This window comes from Nerophis ophidion, linkage group LG03 (genome assembly GCF_033978795.1).
Source record: "Nerophis ophidion isolate RoL-2023_Sa linkage group LG03, RoL_Noph_v1.0, whole genome shotgun sequence".
NCBI lineage: Eukaryota > Metazoa > Chordata > Actinopteri > Syngnathiformes > Syngnathidae > Nerophis > Nerophis ophidion.
In genome coordinates this window covers 89144414-89164658 of record NC_084613.1, presented here as the reverse complement: position 1 = coordinate 89164658, position 20245 = coordinate 89144414, and the positions used below count along the sequence as shown (strand labels likewise).

Here is a 20245-nt window from a genome sequence, read left to right as displayed (position 1 = left end):
GATGGATGGATGTTACCATTGTTCCTTAGTTTCAAAACACCCTTAGCCGCGAAAGGAGCGTCTCGATTGATAAACGCCACATTATAATTGATGAAGGTGGACTCCGACTTAAACAAGTTGAAAAACTTATTGGGGTGTTACCATTTAGTGGTCAATGTACTAAACTGTGCAATCTACTAATTAAAGTTTCAATCAATCAATCAATCAATATGCGAGTGCGGTAAAGACAATCGTTTCTTTTTTCTTTTTTTTTTGCGCTGCGCCACACTTGGGGCTATTACGGTAGTGGCGAGTGGCCCAGTGGGCGGGGTCTAGAGCTCCATGTGCGTGCTTTTTGATTGACATGGCGGAGGTGCTCAGTCCGCGTCGCGCCGCGCCAGCAAACAGGCGAGCAGGCCAACTCCGAGCCTGGGAATAACACCTCCGCTACGACAAGAAGGAAGAACAAAGTCGTCCGTCTCAACATTCGCAGCGAGGTCAGTCTTTCTCACGGCGTCCATGTTGGGGGAACTTTTTACATGGAAAGTGTGCGTGTGCGTGTGCGCGTGCGCGCGGGCTGACGCCGGCAGTCTGAGACACTTTGAGGGGAAAAAAAGTTGCTTCGACTCCCTTTTTTTTTGGTTAGTTGACTCTCCGGCCTTTTCTCGAGCTCCGTTTTAAAGCCACAACGATAATAATCATCTTGTACTTTGTTTTTGTTCTTGTTTTTGATGGTACTAAACAGTTATTACATCTTTTGGCGGACATGTTTTGTAAAGAAAACACTAACAAAAAAACACTCCCGGATTTATTCGACTCGATTTAACATGATTACATTTGATGTTTGTATTAATGGCAATGGAAGACGTTTCTAGAAGGTACTCAACACGTTTAATGCGGGGGGGGGGGGGGGGCTCCACTCCAGCAGATCCTAGCATTCCTTCCAGCCAGTCTCTCTCTCTCTCTCTCTCTCTCTCTCTCTCTCTCTCTCCCTGCTCAGAAACGACTACGTGTCTGTTTGTGCCCCACATCTTCATCTTTCCTTCTTCAACAGCCACACTTTCATGCACAAGACTGCAAGAGGAAGAAGAGAGAAAATGCACACTATGAAAAAAAACACACAGCAAAAAGAAAATGTGCAGCGATGATGTAATTGACGTCCACAAATGCATAGAAAGTATGTCAAGTATGTCCAAAGAGTCAAACACGCACACAGACTGATGGAGTCTGGATCCAGGGGCTACGTTGGAGAAGAGAAATATCACACAAGTCTACTTTTGTCAGTGAGAGTAGAAAAAAAAAAAGAAATCTGATCCCAAATACGTGACGTCAGATGACATTCCTTGGGTGGAAAGCTGATGTGGCCTAAACTTTTTTTTTTGTTTTTGTTGCCCGATAGCTCACTTGAAGGCTGCTAATGATGATGTAACGTCACAATCATTTCAACCTTGGCTCTGATTATTCACTTTTCTTTCCTTCTTCCTTTTTTGGGGGGAGGGAAAAGTTAGCATCCTTTACTTTAGCAAACCACAGCAAAAGATATGCAAACGTGACATTTTTTTTATCCAAGGGGAGACTGAGAGTAGCAAGCAAAAAAAACAAGACAACGAAGGTAAATATGTCTCCTGTCATTTACAACATGTACGTGTGTTATCCACCAGGAGACTGAGGGCAGAGCCATAACAAACAGCCCAAGAAGCAATGATAAACACTCAGGCATAGTTGTAACCACAGCAGGAAATGAGTATATACTACTAAAATGAATATTTTATCCAAGAGGAGACTGGGGGACATAGTTGTAACTATAGCAGGAAATGAGTATATACTACTAAAATAAATATTTTATCCAAGAGGAGACTGGGGGACGTAGTTGTAACTATAGCAGGAAATGAGTATATACTACTAAAATGAATATTTTATCCAAGAGGAGACTGGGGGACATAGTCGTAACAACAGAAGGAAATGAGTATTTACTGCTAAGAAGAAATATGCTATCCAAGAAAAGACTGAGTGAGGGTATAGTTGTAAAAAATACAAGCAAGTGAGTATTTACTACTAAAACAAATATTTTATACAAGAAAAGACTGGGAGTATAGTTGTAATAACACAAGCAAATTAGTATTTACTACTAAAGCAAATATTTATCCAAGAAGAGATTGAGGATATAGTTGTAACAGAAGAAACGGAGTATTTACTACTAAAAAAATATTTTTTCCAAGAAATGACCGGGGCTATAGTCGTAACAACAGAAGCAAATGAGTATATACTACTAAAATAAATATATTATCCAAGAGGAGACTGGGGGACATAGTCGTAACAACAGAAGCAAATGAGTATTTACTACAAAAAAAAATGTTTTTAGTTGTAAGACTGAGGGTATAGTCGTAACAACAGAAGTAAATGAGTTGTCAAAGTTAGTTGATGATGAACCCCAAGATGCAGAGAAAGAGGCACGCATTGAGCAAGAAAACATGATTTAATTAAAACTAAACAAGAACAAACAAAAAGCACGCACGTGGGCGGAATAACAAACTAAGGGAGCTAGCACTGGGAGCTAGAAAACAAAAAGGAACTTTAGCTTGGAAGCTAGTGGGTAGCAAACAGAAAAACTGAAAACAGCTAATTAACAAAAACAGCTTACCGCTACGACGACCAGGACAAAATGTAGCACGACAGGTAGTAGCTGTAACGATGCCAGACACGACAGGTAGTAGCTGTAACGATGCTACTTGATAGTATATATTTGTACCATGAATTGATGAAGGTGGACCCCGACTTAAACAAGTTGAAAAACTTATTGGGGTGTTACCATTTAGTGGTCAATTGTACGGAATATGTACTGAACTGTGCAATCTACTAATAAAACTATCAATCAATCAATCAATGAATGCCAGACACGACAGGTAGCAAAGACACAAGAAGGACATGTGGCAACGACAAGACAATACAATGATCCAGCAACTGACACAAGACAAAGCAGGTACAAATAGGAGCGGGCTGATTGGCGACAGGTGTGACCAGGTGCCAATCAGTCGCAGCTGAGTGGGAACACAGCACTCAGGGAACAAGACAGGAAGCTGACAAAATAAGAGCACTTGACAGGAAATACTAAACACACAGAGGAGAAACTAAAACACAAACAAACTGTCAGTGGCAAGCCTGACATGAGTATTTAATATTAAAAAAATAAATGAGTATTTACTATTAAAAAAATATTTCATCCAAGAAGAGACTGAGGGTATAGTTGTAACAACAGAATTAAATGAGTATTTACTAGATATATAAATAGATAGATGGATGGATAATACTTTATTGATTCCTTCAGCTGAGTTCCCTCAGGGAAAAAAATAAAAATGTACTACTAAAAAATATATATTTTATCCAAGAAAGTACTGGGGGTGTAGTCGTAACAACAGAAGCAAATGAGTATTTACGACTAAAATAAATATTTTATCCAAGTAGAGAATGAGGGCATAGTTGTTTCCATTGTGTGTTTTTTAATTATTTTATTTCTGGGTGATGTGGCAGAAAACCGTATCCCGATAAAGGTGTTTTTTAATGATCAATATTGCTAAATAAGGAGCAGGGTAGGAATATAATACATGTAAATCTTTTTATTTCAAATGTAGCCTTTTTCTGATTATAATCCCCTCAGCTATCCGTGCAAACAATGGAAATACAATTGTAAAAACACATTGAACAATTAACAATGGCCTATTAAAATACATGGATGGATGGATAGATAGATTCATAGATAAATAGATAGATAGATAGATAGATAGATAGATGGATAGATAGTAAATAAAATGATAAATGGGTTGTACTTGTATAGCGCTTTTCTACCTTCATGGTACTCAAAGCGCTTTGACACTACTTCCACATTTACCCATTCACACACACATTCACACACTGATGGAGGGAGCTGCCATGCAAGGCGCCAACCAGCACCCATCAGGAGCAAGGGTGAAGTGTCTTGCTCAGGACACAACGGACGTGACGAGGTTGGTACTAGGTGGGAATTGAACCAGGGACGCTTGGGTTGCGCACGGCCACTCTCCCACTGCGCCACGCCGTCCCAATGTAGTAGATGGATAGTTCTTTATTGATTCCTTCAGGAGAGTTCCCTCAGGAAAATTCAAATTCCAGCAGCAGTGTACAGAATTGAGATTTATAAAGTAAATAATGGGGGTATAAATGGAAACACAATAGAAAAATAAAGTAATAATAAATAAGATAAAATAATAAAAAATGACTAAAAACTAACAAATAAAGCAAGGGCTATGTCAGAAATGCTTACTAAAGTGTAACACAAATAGCGCAAAGTGTAAAAATGTAAACACGGAGAAACCCGAGAAGGAGGATTTTCTGCAGGTTTAGTGCCAGGAAGTTTACAGCAGTGCTCTAAAAGGTGAGCCCGGCTAAGGTGGTGTGGTATCACCAGTCTTGGTGCACCTTGCATCATTTACAGAACACATTGGTCTGACTACGGTCCCTCTTTTGGTGAAAAATCCCCCAAAAACGCCATACTGTGGAGGTGACTTGTCCTATTTTATCCAAAGTGTCTGTGCTCTAAAGGGTGAGCCCAGGCTAAGGTGGTGTGGTATCTCTAGTCTTGGTGCACCTTGCATCATTTACAGAACACATTGGTCTGACTCTGGTCCCTCTTTTGGTGAAAAATCCCCCAAAAACACCATACTGTGGAGGTGACTTGTCCTATTTTATCCAAAATGTCAGTGCTCTAAAGGGTGAGCCTGGGCTAAGGTGGTGTGGTATCTCTAGTCTTGGTACACCTTGCATCATTTACAGAACACATTGGTCTGACTATGGTCCCTCTTTTGGTGAAAAATCCCCCAAAAACACCATACTGTGGAGGTGACTTGTCCTATTTTATCCATTGTCCTATTTTTGAATTGTTGCTATTTTTAGAATATTTAAAAAAAAACCTCACGTACCCCTTGGCATACCTTCAAGTACCCCAGGGGTACGCGTACCCCCATTTGAGAACCACTGTTCTAAAGGGTGAGCCCGGACTAAGGTGGTGTGGTATCACCTGTCTTGGTGTGGTCCAGGTGACTTTTCCTCTTTTGGCCACAATTTCTGTGCTGTAAAGGGTGAGCCCGGACTAAGGTGGTGTGGTATCACCTGTCTTGGTGTGGTCCAGGTGACTTTTCCTCTTTTGGCCACAATTTCTGTGCTCTAAAGGGTGAGCCCGGACTAAGGTGGTGTGGTATCACCTGTCTTGGTGTGGTCCAGGTGACTTTTCCTCTTTTGGCCACAATTTCTGTGCTCTAAAGGGTGAGCCCGGACTAAGGTGGTGTGGTATCACCTGTCTTGGTGTGGTCCAGGTGACTTTTCCTCTTTTGGCCACAATTTCTGTGCTCTAAAGGGTGAGCCCGGACTAAGGTGGTGTGGTATCACCTGTCTTGGTGTGGTCCAGGTGACTTTTCCTCTTTTGGCCACAATTTCTGTGCTCTAAAGGGTGAGCCCGGACTAAGGTGGTGTGGTATCACCTGTCTTGGTGTGGTCCAGGTGACTTTTCCTCTTTTGGCCACAATTTCTGTGCTCTAAAGGGTGAGCCCGGACTAAGGTGGTGTGGTATCACCTGCCTTGGTGTGGTCCAGGTGACTTTTCCTCTTTTGGCCACAATTTCTGTGCTCTAAAGGGTGAGCCCGGACTAAGGTGGTGTGGTATCACTGGTCTTGGTGTGGTCCAGGTGACTTTTCCTCTTTTGGCCACAATTTCTGTGCTCTAAAGGGTGAGCCCGGACTAAGGTGGTGTGGTATCACCTGTCTTGGTGTGGTCCAGGTGACTTTTCCTCTTTTGGCCACAATTTCTGTGCTCTAAAGGGTGAGCCCGGGCTAAGGTGGTGTGGTATCACCTGTCTTGGTGTGGTCCAGGTGACTTTTCCTCTTTTGGCCACAATTTCTGTGCTCTAAAGGGTGAGCCCGGACTAAGGTGGTGTGGTATCACTGGTCTTGGTGTGGTCCAGGTGACTTTTCCTCTTTTGGCCACAATTTCTGTGCTCTAAAGGGTGAGCCCGGACTAAGGTGGTGTGGTATCACCTGTCTTGGTGTGGTCCAGGTGACTTTTCCTCTTTTGGCCACAATTTCTGTGCTCTAAAGGGTGAGCCCGGACTAAGGTGGTGTGGTATCACTGGTCTTGGTGTGGTCCAGGTGACTTTTCCTCTTTTGGCCACAATTTCTGTGCTCTAAAGGGTGAGCCCGGACTAAGGTGGTGTGGTATCACCTGTCTTGGTGTGGTCCAGGTGACTTTTCCTCTTTTGGCCACAATTTCTGTGCTCTAAAGGGTGAGCCCGGACTAAGGTGGTGTGGTATCACTGGTCTTGGTGTGGTCCAGGTGACTTTTCCTCTTTTGGCCACAATTTCTGTGCTCTAAAGGGTGAGCCCGGACTAAGGTGGTGTGGTATCACCTGTCTTGGTGTGGTCCAGGTGACTTTTCCTCTTTTGGCCACAATTTCTGTGCTCTAAAGGGTGAGCCTGGACTAAGGTGGTGTGGTATCACTGGTCTTGGTGTGGTCCAGGTGACTTTTCCTCTTTTGGCCACAATTTCTGTGCTCTAAAGGGTGAGCCCGGACTAAGGTGGTGTGGTATCACCTGTCTTGGTGTGGTCCAGGTGACTTTTCCTCTTTTGGCCACAATTTCTGTGCTCTAAAGGGTGAGCCCGGACTAAGGTGGTGTGGTATCACCTGTCTTGGTGTGGTCCAGGTGACTTTTCCTCTTTTGGCCACAATTTCTGTGCTCTAAAGGGTGAGCCCGGACTAAGGTGGTGTGGTATCACTGGTCTTGGTGTGGTCCAGGTGACTTTTCCTCTTTTGGCCACAATTTCTGTGCTCTAAAGGGTGAGCCCGGACTAAGGTGGTGTGGTATCACCTGTCTTGGTGTGGTCCAGGTGACTTTTCCTCTTTTGGCCACAATTTCTGTGCTCTAAAGGGTAAACCTGGACTAAGGTGGTGTGGTATCACTGGTCTTGGTGTGGTCCAGGTGACTTTTCCTCTTTTGGCCACAATTTCTGTGCTCTAAAGGGTGAGCCCGGACTAAGGTGGTGTGGTATCACCTGTCTTGGTGTGGTCCAGGTGACTTTTCCTCTTTTGGCCACAATTTCTGTGCTCTAAAGGGTGAGCCCGGACTAAGGTGGTGTGGTATCACTGGTCTTGGTGTGGTCCAGGTGACTTTTCCTCTTTTGGCCACAATTTCTGTGCTCTAAAGGGTGAGCCCGGACTAAGGTGGTGTGGTATCACCTGTCTTGGTGTGGTCCAGGTGACTTTTCCTCTTTTGGCCACAATTTCTGTGCTCTAAAGGGTGAGCCCGGACTAAGGTGGTGTGGTATCACTGGTCTTGGTGTGGTCCAGGTGACTTTTCCTCTTTTGGCCACAATTTCTGTGCTCTAAAGGGTGAGCCCGGACTAAGGTGGTGTGGTATCACCTGTCTTGGTGTGGTCCAGGTGACTTTTCCTCTTTTGGCCACAATTTCTGTGCTCTAAAGGGTGAGCCCGGACTAAGGTGGTGTGGTATCACTGGTCTTGGTGTGGTCCAGGTGACTTTTCCTCTTTTGGCCACAATTTCTGTGCTCTAAAGGGTGAGCCCGGACTAAGGTGGTGTGGTATCACCTGTCTTGGTGTGGTCCAGGTGACTTTTCCTCTTTTGGCCACAATTTCTGTGCTCTAAAGGGTGAGCCCGGACTAAGGTGGTGTGGTATCACCTGTCTTGGTGTGGTCCAGGTGACTTTTCCTCTTTTGGCCACAATTTCTGTGCTCTAAAGGGTGAGCCCGGACTAAGGTGGTGTGGTATCACTGGTCTTGGTGTGGTCCAGGTGACTTTTCCTCTTTTGGCCACAATTTCTGTGCTCTAAAGGGTGAGCCCGGACTAAGGTGGTGTGGTATCACCTGTCTTGGTGTGGTCCAGGTGACTTTTCCTCTTTTGGCCACAATTTCTGTGCTCTAAAGGGTAAACCTGGACTAAGGTGGTGTGGTATCACTGGTCTTGGTGTGGTCCAGGTGACTTTTCCTCTTTTGGCCACAATTTCTGTGCTCTAAAGGGTGAGCCCGGACTAAGGTGGTGTGGTATCACTGGTCTTGGTGTGGTCCAGGTGACTTTTCCTCTTTTGGCCACAATTTCTGTGCTCTAAAGGGTGAGCCCGGGCTAAGGTGGTGTGGTATCACCTGTTTTGGTGTGGTCCAGGTGACTTTTCCTCTTTTGGCCACAATTTCTGTGCTCTAAAGGGTGAGCCCGGGCTAAGGTGGTGTGGTATCACCTGTCTTGGTGTGGTCCAGGTGACTTTTCCTCTTTTGGCCACAATTTCTGTGCTCTAAAGGGTGAGCCCGGGCTAAGGTGGTGTGGTATCACCTGTCTTGGTGTGGTCCAGGTGACTTTTCCTCTTTTGGCCACAATTTCTTCATTTGCCTTTTCTTCTCTCAGTCCATGCAAAAAAACAAAAAAAACCAATCCACCGTCAGACAACGTGATGGCGCAAGCGAACGTGATAGTCCATGCTGTTACCTGATTGGCTGTTAGCGTGACCACGTTGCTCGGTTACCAGGGAGCGAGTGCCTGTGTTCATGCAACCAACCTTGCTTTCCAGCTTTCACTTTCTTCCGACAAAGAAGAAAAGAAAAGATAAATTGAAGACATTTTCAGTTGACGTCGATGACGTGTCAACCACGATATATATAGTGACATCAATCAATCAATGTTTATTTATATAGCTCTAAATCACGAGTGTCTCAAAGGGCTGCACAAGCCACAACGACATCCTCGGTTCTGATCCCATAAGGGCAAGGAAAAACTCACAATTGTTTTTTCAACATGTTGGATTTTTGACCAAGTTATGCTTTCTTCTGAGCTTTAACCTTCAGGGTTTCCCGCAGCTCTTTGTTGTTCAGGCGGCTGCCTTAACAACAAAGAGCCACCGCCTAAACTAAAGTCTTAAAAAAATAATAATAATATTTTTTTATGAATTAATTTATTTGTTTTATGTCCTGTAAATGAAGCATGATGGGTTGAGCATATGTCAGCATGCGGCCCCACTTTGAACTCTTTTTCAAACACTTATTTACAGTTACTCATTAATATGACTTAGTCATTATTTTGTCTTAGTAAGTCAATATTTACTAAGTCAAAATAAGGTCATACTTAGTATCTCAGGTAACAATCAATCAATCAATCAATCAATGATTATTTATACAGCCCTAAATGACAAGTGCTCAAAGGGCTGCACAAACCATAACGACATCTTTGGTAGAGACCACATAAGGGCAAGGAAAAACAAAACTCCCCCTAGTGGGACGTCGACAATGATGATTATGAGAAACCTTGGAGAGGACCGCATATGTGGGGAACTCCCCCCCACCTCCCCGCCCAGGGGACCGAAAGCAATGGATGTCGAGCGGATCTAACATGACAGGGTTTCATTTATTAGTGGCGGCCCGCCACGAAAGAATTACGGCCGCCCCAAAAAAAAAAAAAATATATATATATATATATATATATATATTTATATATATGTATATAAATATGTACATAAAGTGTTGTAATTATATTCCAACTCCACGTTCTTCTTGGTCATCGCTGCCGCCGCTGCCTAACCACCCAAATTGTAGGCTTTTTCACGCGACGAAGCCGGCCTACTTCACCACAGTCTGTAGTCTATTGCCCTCCAGGCTGTGGTGAAATGGAGACGTGATGGTGGCAACAGGCCAAATGACACTGTTCCTTACACCCACCCAGCCCCTGTCCCGGGCGGCGACCCTTCCCCCTGGAGAGACACCACCTTAACTAACAAATTTTCCAGGGGAAACACTGCCCTCCTTTTGATGAATGTCCGGTAATACGACCATATCACACTAACTCTCAAATCCTTTCACTGGCTTCCTGTTCTACTCAGAAGAATTGAATACAAAGTCTCCCTACTAACCCACCAATGCCCCCCTCCACTTCAAAGAACTACTCACCCCCAAATCCTCCACACGACACCTCTGCTCTAAACAGGCTAACCTCCTCCAACCTCAGAGGACAAAGCTACGAACTATGGGAGACTGGCCTTTCTGCGCCGCCGCTCCCAGTCTGTGGAACACTCCCTGACCACTTGAGGGCACCACAGACGGTGGATGTTTTTAAAAACAAAAACAAAAACAAAGGCTTGAAAATCCTTCTTTAAAAAAAACACACACACAAAAAACACTTTTTATACATATATGCATACTAATTCTAGCTATTAGGCTGTTCTAGTTTTGTATTTATTTTTATTATTTTTTTATTATTATTACTATAATTGTTTTAATACACTGTAGCACTTTGACATTGTTTGCTCAATGTAAACTGCTTTTTGCAAATAAAATATATTATTATTATTATTTTTACTGTACGCTGCAGATATGACAAGCAACAGCAATACCCACCTGTGTGTTTGCAGGGAGGGGCTACGTGATGGTTGTCTACCACTAAGCTAGGCTTGGCGACTGTCTATGTTGTGCCTTCAAGGTGCACATATTACAACATGTCAGAAGAACACTTGTATCGGATTGCTGTAATTAACGTCAACCACTAATGAAGGGTGTTCAACTGTGGCTGCAGGTGTGTGTGTGTGTGTGCGTGTGTGTGTGCGTGTGTGTGTGTGTGTGTGTGTGTGTGTGTGTGTGTGTGTCAAGATCTCACATTTGACTTGATGGCTTCACTCCAGCTTTGTTTTGAGCAGCAAGGCCTGCAGCTCAGTGTTGAAATGGTCCTGGCTGCTCCATAGTGATGCAAATGAAGGAATTCTGGTCAAATTAGGACAACCCCCCCCCCCGCCCCCCCCCCCTTTTAACACACGTACATACACACACACACGCACAACACACACGTACATGCACACACACTTGTCCCTCCCTTGTGCGCTTTTGCACATAATGCAACTTTTATCCTCTTTAACAAGCCAAATGGCGGGTGTTGTTGATGTTTAGCCTCTTTGGCCTCCCCCGTTGGTACACAACACAAACAAAAGCTAAGAAGGTCTGAACAGGTTACGTAAGCCGGACCTGGCCGGCCCAGGAATGCTTGGTCCGAGTGATACTTAATGATCTTTTCTTGGGGTTTTTGTGGCGAGCTGCATAATGTTACATTGTCTGAGGTGTACTTATTACAGTAGTGGGCGTGGCTTTCAAGTAACCTTGTGTTTCACAGCAGAGTCACATTTCTCTGGCTTTTCTGCCCGCGAGAAAAGGTTACGTGGCGCCACTAGCTTTGTCGCTCAGGTACCACGCACCTGTTTTTCACCCTGAGCTCACTCCTAGCGACCGTTCACATGGCAACCGGCTATTAATATTTCCTTCACCGGGGGAGTCCAAACTTTTTCTCACCGAGGCCACACACTGAAAAATGAAAGCAAGCTCGGGCCATTTTTAAAAAATGTTCTTTTCAAAACAGATCCAATATTTATTGAAACCTTTAAAGCTTTTCCCAATTTGGGTGACTGTTAAAAGTCCCGGGGACCCAAAAGTGTTTCAGTCATTAAAATCTCAAAAATAAGTCCTATATTAATATTTTCAATTTTGGTGACTGTTAAAAGTCCCGTGGACCCAAAAGAGTCCCAGTCACTTAAGTGTTAAAAAAAGTCCCATATAAATATTTTCAATTTTTGTTAACGTTAAAAGTCCCGAAGATCGAAAAGGGTCTCAGTCAGTGTCAAAAATAAGTAATATTTTCAATTTTGGTCATTGTTAAAGGTCTCTAGGACCTAAAATGGTCTCGGTCATTAAAGTTATAAAAAGAAATACTATATGAATATTTTCAATTTTGGTTGATGTGAAAGATCTCGGGGACCTAAAAATGTCTCAGTCATTAAAGTGTCAAAAATACATAATTTTATCAATTTTGGTGACTGTTAAAGGTCCCAAGGACCCCAAAAGTGTCCCAGTCACTTAAGTGTTAAAAATAAGCTCTATATTGATATTTTCTATTTTGGTGACTGTTATAGGTCCCGAGTACCCAAATGGGACTGTCATTAAAGTTTAAAAAATAAGTCACATATTAATATTTTCAATTTTGGTAAACGTTTAAAGGTCCCGGGGACCTAAAAGGGTCTCAGTCATTAAAGTGTCAAAAAGAAGTAATATTAAACATTTTGGTGATTTTTAAAGGTCTCTGGGACCTAAAAGGGTTTCTGTCATTAAAGTTATAAAAATAAGTTAGATATTAATATTTTAAATTTTGGTTAATATTAGAAATCCCGGGGAACTAAAAGAGTCTCAGTCATTAAAGTTTTAAAAATAACTCAGATATTAATATTTTTAAATTTGGTTAACTTTTAAGGTCTCGGGGAACTAAAAGGGTCTCAGTCATTAAAGTAAAAAAAAAAAAAGGTAATATTTTCAGTTTTGGTGATTATTAAAGGTCCCAGGGACCCGAAAGGGTCTCAGTCATAAAAATATTAAAAATAAGTCATGTATTAATACTATTGTTTATTATTCGATATTTACAGCAAAGTATTATATTTTTCCCGTATATATTATAAACAATCATTTTAGAAATTAAGAAAAAACTGTTGCTGTGAAAAAAATGGTAACACTTTTGTTTTAATACGCTATTGAGGTGCTAGAATTTTATCATTAAATTATGTTGGTTTTACAGCATAATTTTGCAAGAACACGACCACTGTTTTAAACATGAGTTTTTATCTTGTTTCTTTTAAGTTGTGTTTTTATGGTGGAAAAGGAAAAACAGTACACAATTTTGATGACTGGGCTGTTATTATTATTATTATTATTAGTATTATTATTATTGTCGTAGGTGTGGCGGTAAAAAGGGGTCAAGTAGGGGTCATGATGCTGCTAACCTACAAGGTTGATCCAAGGGGAGGAGTTTGTGTTCGCGAGGCTGCTTGTGCGTCTAGAGAAGATGTTGTCGCTCTCAGGTTACCACGACAACACAATGCTGCAGAGAATGTGCGAACACGGCGACCAAAGAAAGAGCCGGAACAAGAGACGAGAGCGAGGAGGCTCTTTTGTGTGTGTGTGTATGGCCTCGCAAATGTGTGTGTCTGTGTGTGTCTGTGTGTGTGTGTGTGTGTGTGTGTGTGTCGGCTTACAAGATTAGCGTTGCAATGCTACAAAGGTTTTTACCAAAAAGTAATTAATCAAAAATAAAATGATACATTATTTTAGAATTTAAAATATGCTTTAAAAATCCACATTTTTTTTTACTGGAGTCCAGTTTAGAAAAGTGTTTTATTTTAGATATGTAATCCTCCATGTTAAAAGTGCAAGCAAGAGGAAAAACTAAAGGATGGCTGCTCACTCTTGCTGCTTGTTGTCACTTCTTCTGCAGCCGAGTAGTCGCAAGAAGGATCACTAGCGCCCTCTACCACCAGGAGGCGGGAGTCATTTAATGACTCATATTTGACACACGCAGCTACGGTATATTAATAAAACATAGCTGCTTACTGTTCTTTTTAGCATATTCAATAGCTTGGACCTTAAATCCTACTGAATAGCTCTTAATCTTCTTCCCTTTATGCCATTTCAAATGATTGAAATCCTCCATTTTGAAAATGATGACAGGTGAAGTGTCACTCGTGACGTGACCAGTTTGACCCGGCAGAAATTCTAGACATATGCTAATTATTTGGCGAAATGAGTTCGACCCGGCGGAAATTCTAGACATGCGCTAATAAAAATAATATTTTGCGAAACGAGTTCATCTTGAGCCGGCGTTAATGCTAAGCATGCGCTAATTATTTTGCGAAACGAGTTTGACCCGGCAGTAATTCTAGGCAGGTGTATACTATATACCCGTCGGTAATTCAAGGAAATACTGTATACTCTGGAGCCACCTATCCTCTGAAAATTAGGGTAATTTGTACACACATACACATTGGCCCCCCCAGGCACATTTTTTCTCTCAATGGGGCCCCCCGAGTGGAAATATTTGCCGAGTTCCGCGTTAACGTGATGCTACTAGCGCGATGCCTCTAACGTTACTCTGTTGCCGTGATGCTACTAGCATGATGCCTCTAATGTTACTCTGTTGCCGTGATGCTACTAGCATGATGCCTCTAACGTTACTCTGTTGCCGTGATGCTACTAGCATGATGCCTCTAACGTTACTCTGTTGCCGTGATGCTACTAGCATGATGCCTCTAACGTTACACTGTTGCCGTGATGCTACTAGCATGATGCCTCTAACGTTACTCTGTTGCCGTGATGCTACTAGCATGATGCCTCTAACGTTACTCTGTTGCCGTGATGCTACTAGCATGATGCCTCTAACGTTAATCTGTTGCCGTGATGCTACTAGCATGATGCCTCTAACGTTACTCTGTTGCCGTGATGCTACTAGCATGATGCCTCTAACGTTACACTGTTGCCGTGATGCTACTAGCATGATGCCTCTAACGTTACTCTGTTGCCGTGATGCTACTAGCATGATGCCTCTAACGTTACTCTGTTGCCGTGATGCTACTAGCATGATGCCTCTAACGTTACTCTGTTGCCGTGATGCTACTAGCATGATGCCTCTAACGTTACTCTGTTGCCGTGATGCTACTAGCATGATGCCTCTAACGTTACACTGTTGCCGTGATGCTACTAGCATGATGGCTCTAACGTTACTCTGTTGCCGTGATGCTACTAGCATGATGCCTCTAACGTTACTCTGTTGCCGTGATGCTACTAGCATGATGCCTCTTACGTTACTCTGTTGCCGTGATGCTACTAGCATGATGCCTCTAACGTTACTCTGTTGCCGTGATGCTACTAGCATGATGCCTCTAACGTTAATCTGTTGCCGTGATGCTACTAGCATGATGCCTCTAACGTTACTCTGTTGCCGTGATGCTACTAGCATGATGCCTCTAACGTTACACTGTTGCCGTGATGCTACTAGCATGATGCCTCTAACGTTACTCTGTTGCCGTGATGCTACTAGCATGATGCCTCTAACGTTACTCTGTTGCCGTGATGCTACTAGCATGATGCCTCTAACGTTACACTGTTGCCGTGATGCTACTAGCATGATGGCTCTAACGTTACTCTGTTGCCGTGATGCTACTAGCATGATGCCTCTAACGTTACTCTGTTGCCGTGATGCTACTAGCATGATGCCTCTAACGTTACACTGTTGCCGTGATGCTACTAGCATGATGCCTCTAACGTTACTCTGTTGCCGTGATGCTACTAGCATGATGCCTCTAACGTTACTCTGTTGCCGTGATGCTACTAGCATGATGCCTCTAACGTTACTCTGTTGCCGTGATGCTACTAGCATGATGCCTCTAACGTTACTCTGTTGCCGTGATGCTACTAGCATGATGCCTCTAACGTTACTCTGTTGCCGTGATGCTACTAGCATGATGCCTCTAACGTTACTCTGTTGCCGTGATGCTACTAGCATGATGCCTCTAACGTTACTCTGTTGCTGTGATGCTACTAGCATGATGCCTCTAACGTTACTCTGTTGCCGTGATGCTACTAGCATGATGCCTCTAACGTTACTCTGTTGCCGTGATGCTACTAGCATGATGCCTCTAACGTTACTCTGTTGCCGTGATGCTACTAGCATGATGCCTCTAACGTTACTCTGTTGCCGTGATGCTACTAGCATGATGCCTCTAACGTTACTCTGTTGCCGTGATGCTACTAGCATGATGCCTCTAACGTTACTCTGTTGCCGTGATGCTACTAGCATGATGCCTCTAACGTTACTCTGTTGCCGTGATGCTACTAGCATGATGCCTCTAATGTTACTCTGTTGCCGTGATGCTACTAGCATGATGCCTCTAATGTTACTCTGTTGCCGTGATGCTACTAGCATGATGCCTCTAACGTTACACTGTTGCCGTGATGCTACTAGCATGATGCCTCTAACGTTAACCTGTTGCCGTGATGCTACTAGCATGATGCCTCTAATGTTACTCTGTTGCCGTGATGCTACTAGCATGATGCCTCTAATGTTACTCTGTTGCCGTGATGCTACTAGCATGATGCCTCTAACGTTACACTGTTGCCGTGATGCTACTAGCATGATGCCTCTAACGTTAACCTGTTGCCGTGATGCTACTAGCATGATGCCTCTAACGTTACACTGTTGCCGTGATGCTACTAGCATGATGCCTCTAACGTTAACCTGTTGCCGTGATGCTACTAGCATGATGCCTCTCGGTCGTCCCCTGAATAAACTTTCTTTGTTTTAGCGGCGGGGCGCCCCAACTCTGTGATGTTGACGGGGGTGAACCTTCTGTCTCGGCGTGTGCTGCTCTTGTTTATTTAAGCAGGCACCTAATGCCATACCTCTTTTTGAGGGCACGCCATTCCTCCCCATGCATGTCGTGCTTCTAGAAGCATCAAGGTTGGCATTCATGTGCGCCTCAAAGACGCCAGTGAGCAGCCCCAAAACCCGCTGACTCGCACTTAAACAAATACACACCGAGCGCACTTTTCCAGACCTCCCCGGGCAGGCCTGCATAACATACATGTTGTGTGCGTGTGTGCGTGTGTGCGTGTGTGTGTGTGTGTGCGTGCGTGCGTGCGTGCGTGTGTGTGTGTGTGTGTGTGTGTGCGTGCGTGCGTGTGTGTGTGTGTGTGCGTGCGTGCGTGTGTGTGTGTGTGTGTGTGTGTGCGTGCGTGCGTGTGTGTGTAGCCCCGAGCACAGTCGGCTTATGTTATAGTTTTTGTGTAGCGACCTCCCTGTGGCTTGTGTGTTGGTGAGAAGAGCGCAAGTAAAATATATATTTTTTGAAGTAGAAAAGTAACAAAACTGCGTTGTTTGGGGCCTGTTGTGTACATGACTCAATGGGGGGGAAGAGTCATTAATGACCAGGGAAAAAAAGTAGTTTTCAAGAGGGGGTGTATAGTTAGACATAAACCAGGGGTCTCAAACTCAATTCACCTCTCTTCACTGCAGGCTTTGAACAAGACATGTTTGGGCTTGTGGAATATATTTGTATTTATCCCACGCGTGGAGAATAATGTTATTTCCGCAATGTGTGTCGTTCCGCTTTCCCTCCCTACAGCAACACGGCGGTCGGCGGATAATAGCCGAGAAAGTAGCGAGCAGAAAAAAGTGAGGGCTCCCGGAGTGTTGTCCGGCGTCATATAGAAACATATTTAGTGTTCATCGTGTGAGGCCACGCAAATTAAACAATAAAACAAACAAATAATGGTTTGAATTGGTCCAGGTTATCGGGGACTGTTATTACTGACGGACAGGTGTGGCGCTGTGACTGCAGCCAGGCACCTAAGAAAACCCTCGTCTCCATGGCAACGTGTCTGTCGCTTTCACTCATTTGCCGCTTTTTAGGGACGGCGTGGCGCAGTGGGAGAGTGGCCGTGCGCAACCCGAGGGTCACTGGTTCAAATCCCACCTAGAACCAACCTCGTCACGTCCGTTGTGTCCTGAGCAAGACACTTCACCCTTGCTCCTGATGGGTGCTGGGTGGCGCCTTGCATGGCAGCTCCCTCCATCAGTGTGTGAATGGGGAAGTAGTGTCAAAGCGCTTTGAGTACCTTGAAGGTAGAAAAGCGCTATACAAGTACAACCCATTTATTTATTTTCCACTAATGCAGGGGTAGGCCACCCAGAATGTTGAAAGAGCCACTTTGGAGCCAAATAACAAAAATCGTCAGAGTTCTCCTTCATCTTCATCTTCATTTTTCTTCTTTTTCTTCTTCTTCTTCTTCTTCTTCTTGTTCTTGTTCTTCTTCTTCTTCTTCTTCTTCTTCTTATTCTTCCTCTTCTTCGTCTTCGTAGCAGTCTCTTGGTGTAAAATATAGTCAGGGTTATGCGTGTACCATTTTGCTTGGTCAATGAATGACTTTTCAAATGGGTTTATTATCTGGCGTGTGCTTTATTCCGAACACAACATTTTATTTGTGATGAGAAATGTTCATCTTGAACTTGTTGACTCCGGAGGCACAGAAAAAGGACGGTGACAGGAGGAAACAAGCCCCGCCTCTTCCTGTTGCTTTCCGAGCCTTTTCCAAAGGTGTGATGTCACCTGGTCAGCCACCTTGCAAATGAAGTGAGGACACAAAGCCGGTCAGTTAGTGGCAGGTGACTTGTGGGAAAATGGAAGAGACAAACAAATGGTCATTTGACTTTCACTTTCTGTTTGCCAGAATGGTGTCTTGTGTGCCTTTCACATTCCCGCCTTCTCTCTCTCCGATCTAACCTCGTCTTTTTCTTGAAGAATCCCAGCAGCTCATGTTTGCTTGCCACTGACCTGCCATGTTTACCTTCCTCCTCCTCTTTTTCTTCTTCTGCTCCTCCTTCCTCGTCTTCTTCTTTTTCTTCTCCTTCTCCTTGTTCTTTTTCTTTTTCTTCTTCATTTTCATTTTCTTCTCCTTCTCCTTTTTTTTTCTTCTTTGTCTTCTTCTTTTTCTTCTTCTTCTTCGTCTTCTTTATCTTCTCCTTTTTCTTTTTCATTTTCTTGTTTTTTCTTGTTTTTTTCTTCTCTGTCTACTCCTTCTCCTCTTTCTTCTTCTTCTTTTTCTTTATTTTCTCCTTTGTCTTCTTCTTCTTCTTCAACATCTTTTTTCTTTGTCTTCATCTTTTTCTTCTTCTTTTACTTTGTCTTCTTTTTTTCTTTTTTCTTCTTCATCTTTGTCTTCATTTTATTCTCCTTTTCTTTTTCTGTTTCTTCTTTTTCATTTTCTTCTCCTTTTTTTCTTCTTTTTTTCTTGTTCTTCTTTTTCTTCTTCTTTTTCTCTTTCTTATTCTTTCTTCTACAAAATCTATATTGTATTGGCTTTAAAAATGAAAAATACCAAAATGGCCTCCGCATAGTTACATTTTTCTTCTTCTTTTTGTTTGTCTTCTTCTTTTTGTTCTTCTTCTTCTTTTTCTTCTTCTTCTTCTTCTTCTTCTACTTCCGGGGTCGGCAACCCGTGGCTCCGGAGCTGCATGCGGCTCTTTGACCACTCTGATGTGGCTCAGCCGCATACTTGCCGACCGCCTGGAAAAGTCCGGTAGATTTCCAGATTTCAGTGTCCCTACCAGAAATCTCCAGGGTTAACATTTTTCGATTTTCACCCAGACATCAACTTTGAGGGCGTGCCGTGATGACAATGCCTCTAACACCCTTTCTACATGTCATGGCACCAGGATTTTCACCATGCTCTCCGTGTGCCGGTGGGTCACATTTTGGATGCGACCTCGATCTGAACGCATACGCTACTGCAAGGCATAGTTGGTCAACAGCCAAACAGGTCTCACTGAGGGTTGTGATATAAACAACTTTAACACTCTTACTAATATGCGCCACACCTTGAACCCACACCAAACAAGAATAACAAACACATTTCAGGAGAGCATCCGCACTATAACACAACATAAACATGACATAACAAATACCCAGAATCCCATGTATTCTGACTCTTCCGGGCTCCATTATACACCCCGCCCCCCCAACCTCACCCACCTCAACCGACGCACGGAGGGGTTTGGGGGTGGTTGGGTGGATGATAGCTGGGTGTATAATGTGGCCTGGACTCGGGAGCTAGGGGGGTGTGGGGGGGCATGCCCCCAGACCCCCCTAGCAGGCGAGTGCACTATGTGGACTCTGGAGCTAGGGGGTCTGGGGGCATGGGGGGGCATGCCCCCAGACCCCCCTAGCAGGCGAGTGCACTATGTGGACTCGGGAGCTAGGGGGGCATGGGGGGGCATGCCCCCAGACCCCCCTAGCAGGCGAGTGCACTATGTGGACTCAGGAGCTAGGGGGGTCTGGGGGCATGGGGGGGCATGCCCCCAGACCCCCCTAGCAGGCGAGTGCACTATGTGGACTCGGGAGCTAGGGGGGCATGGGGGGGCATGCCCCCAGACCCCCCTAGCAGGCGAGTGCACTATGTGGACTCAGGAGCTAGGGGGGTTTGGGGGCATGGGGGGGCATGCCCCCAGACCCCCCTAGCAGGCGAGTGCACTATGTGGACTCGGGTGCGGCCGCTGTGCAGCCTACGGCAAAGCAGTGTTTTAAGATCAGAGACTTTTCAGCTGATAATGTAACTCTTGATCCCCATCCCCGTATTGAGGTGCGGGCCTGAGACCCCTGCTTTACAGGATCAGAGACTTTTCAGCTGATTTTGTAACTCTTCATCCCCATCCCCGTATTGAGGTGCGGGCCTGAGACCCCTGCTTTACACGTAGCACCAAGCAAAACAAACACTCTGTATGCAGTATTATTTCATTATACATTTCAAAAGAGTTATGTGGCTCCCATTGTTTTCTTTACTTGTGAAATGATGAAAATGTCTCTTTGAGTGGCAAAGGTGGCCGACACCTGTT

At 44.1% G+C, this 20245-nt stretch overlaps 1 protein-coding gene across 1 annotated transcript in view; it reads left to right on the top strand.

Moving 5' to 3' along the window:
• Positions 1–338: 338 nt before the first annotated feature.
• The window catches only part of LOC133548876 (fibronectin type III domain-containing protein 3B-like), a 169172-nt gene continuing 149265 nt past the window's right edge, over positions 339–20245 (top strand). The window contains 1 exon segment of the mRNA XM_061893812.1: positions 339–476. The gene's annotated coding sequence lies outside the window, so the exon portion shown is untranslated.